A 3,159-nucleotide genomic window follows, 5' to 3' on the forward strand; every position below is an offset into this window, starting at 1 on the left:
TTTAAAAAGGCTGGGTAGCCAGGAAGCTAGGTACATGAAACCTTTTGCAAAAAATCGCTAGTGCAACATTTCAAACAATTTGTTCAAACCTTCAGGCTTCTGCAATATTTAATCCCTTTTATTAAGTGACTCTCCTCCATGAAATAGCCATCTTGGGTCTCCTTCCTCTGTGCCCTGCTGTTACAGATAAACTAATGTGTGTGCTCTAGACTTGCCTGTCTAATATATCACCACGTGCAATTGACTGAAGGTGGCAAGTGTTGGGAATGCGTACTCGTGGACATGATGAAAAGTTAAATCTAGGATTCAGAGGTCGGATCTGAGGAAAAGGATGAAGCAAAGGAGTGAGCTCAGGGTACACCAAAGTCACTGAGTTTGGGTAGAAGAGGTTAAAATGTGAACCATAGGTTCAAGGGCAGAGAGCACCAGTGATAATGGGGCCTGCATTTCATGGCTTGTAAAGCAGGACCATCTTACCTGCTTCCTTTCCAGATCACCATCCTCCACCTCAACAATTCCCAGAGGGTAGGAAAAGCACAGAGTACTAAAGTACAGAGGGGAAAGAAGAGATTAGGGCCCTTCTTAAGGATTTCTGTTTGCATCTCTCAGTTTTCTGTTATGTTTTGTGTATTAAATAGACAGTGTTGTTTTCCTTAGTGCCTATGGACAAAATATAATTCACTTACATTTTTGTGAGTGTATTTTCCTTCTGAGACTCAGAAAACTGGCAGAATTCTTAGAGATTGTCAATGTTACCTTTGATTTGTGAAACAATGGAGATCTAGAGAGATCATTACTCTGTATAGCTTCAAGGATGGCTTGACCTAGCTGCTCAACAATGCCATTGTCTTAGTTACTCTTCTCTCGTTGCTGGGACAAATATCCAACATCCAAAATGAAGGAAGGAGAGGTTTATCTAGCTCACAATTACTGGAGGGCTCAGTCCACATTCAGCTGGCTCCAGGAAGAGCAGCACACAGCAGAGAGCAACCTTTCCTGGCAGCAGCAAAGAGCAAGAGCACAAGGGAGTGGTAGCAGCGACTCAAGCAGCTAGCTTCTCTTCCCTCCTTACATTGAAATGCAAATTACCTGCCCCAGGGTAGGGGCAACATCCACACCCACAGCAATCAATCACAAACTCCAGAAGCTGCCCCAAGACTGCATGAGGCTTTGGGGGTACACCTAGACACAAACCATAACAGCCATCAAGGCTCTGGTTCTTTTTAACCTTCCCATTCTGTTTTCTTGAGTATTCCTTTACGATATAGAAATCTAATCTTTATTCTGTGGTTATATGTGGTTTTAATAATTCCAGAAAGTTAAAAGCAAAAGCAGGTAGAGTGACCTTTGTCAGAACCTTTCCAAATGTCATCTCAACCCTCATTGCCCTGACTTGGGTTTTTGCCAGCCTTTGACCTAAGTCAAATGGCCATGAGGATGGAATAAAGCAAGGACATGGCCACACTGCTGCAAGCGCAGCAGGCTGCTGGTGGTAGCCTGCTCCCTATGAATTTCTCAAAGCCTATAGTACCCAGGTCTTCTTCCTTACAACTGGTGTGTGGTTGCATCATTGTTATTCTGACATCCTGTTGCAGGTACTCTTTGTCTTTGGGTCCATAATAAATGAAGCGCTGAACGTCACCAGCCAGACCTGTTGGTACATCAGCTTCGATGGAGAAGCCTCTTCTGGAATCTTGTTGGTGTGATGCAATCAGTGTGCTCTGTGGCTTCAGCATGCACCTCTGCAACTACAACCTGGGTGTGGGTGTTGACCTCACCAGTGGGACCAATATGCTAAAATGGAATGTGGAGGGGGACATCACCACACTGAGGGCTAAAGACAGTGCACACTTCAGTGCTAGTATTAGAAATACCAAATCAGATAAGGTTTCAGACCATCAAATGAAGTTATAGATTAGGATACTGAATGACCAGAGCTCTTGAACAAGAACACAGCTTTAAAGATACCTTCTGGTGAATTTTCTTGGATGTAGATCTCAGTCATGGTGGAGATGCTGTTCTAATATCCTGTGCAAAACTTTTTAAAACCTGAGTGAAATTTTATGCAAGTAGAGAACTTGAAAATGCAAACACAAAGTTGTCACAAGCAAGTAATGTTGATAAGGAGGAAGAGAACTAGTTCAGTTAACTTTTGCATCAGAGTATCTGAGTTTCTTTACAAACCACCACTTTCTCATGGCATCATTGAGTATGTTCGCAGATGTACCTGTCACTATCAAGTATGACATTGCTGATGTGGGATCTTTTAGATGCTTAGTCTTGGTTCCTAAGGTTAAGAGCAGAGAAGGATTTAGATATCCCTAAAACCCAAGAAAATAGGATTGACAAAGTGTTGCGTGATAATAGTGCAGTCTCTCTGAGGTTTGATGTCTAGACTCATGAAAACAACGACTTAGAGAGAAAACAAAGAGAAAAATAGTTCCCCAGGAGTCAGGAGGGATCTGCCAAAACTTATTAAAGGTATAGAGAAACTAAAGAAACAATGCAACATGGAGAATGGAAGGGACCCTCTGCACTTTCTCACAGATCATGAGGCTGCAAGCAGCTCTCTGTGGCTTATGAGACAAAGTTAAAGGAAAAAATTTCTCTTGAGAATGCTGCAGCAAAATAGGCTGGGCTGGTGGCAGCTGTGATCTGCAAGGAGAATGCAGGACTCTGTTCCCAGGGTGTCCTTCTACAGGCAACAGCTAATGAGTGACTCTAATAAAAGCACCTGCCATATCCCTGGAGAGAATGCTTGGTCAGATGCCACTCTAGGGAAGGGCTGGCTGTTTGTATCTGGGACCCAGAGTAGCCACTTGGTTTCACTCCATGTTCCCAGTGTTATATTCCCAAAGTAACTGAGTGGAGAAGAGCCATGGGAGACAGCCAATGGTCAGAGAGAAGGACAGAAAGAGAAGCCCTAAGGAGTCAGCATCCTTGGCCAGAGGCCAGGCTCAGCCAACATTGCACAGGATTTGAAAGGTACAGCGTTGGCATACTTGTCCTACTGTCTGCTGGTGCCATTCAGCACAGACCTGGGGTCAGATTGTTTTTCTCACCTCCCAGCATGAGCAGGGACACATCTTGACTTGGACACTACCCCCCAGATTATAGATTCTGGAAGAAAACTACACATTCAAAGTAACAGATCTCTCT

This window comes from Octodon degus, unplaced genomic scaffold, assembly GCF_000260255.1.
Source record: "Octodon degus isolate 3935 unplaced genomic scaffold, OctDeg1.0 scaffold00245, whole genome shotgun sequence".
Taxonomy (NCBI): Eukaryota; Metazoa; Chordata; class Mammalia; order Rodentia; family Octodontidae; genus Octodon; species Octodon degus.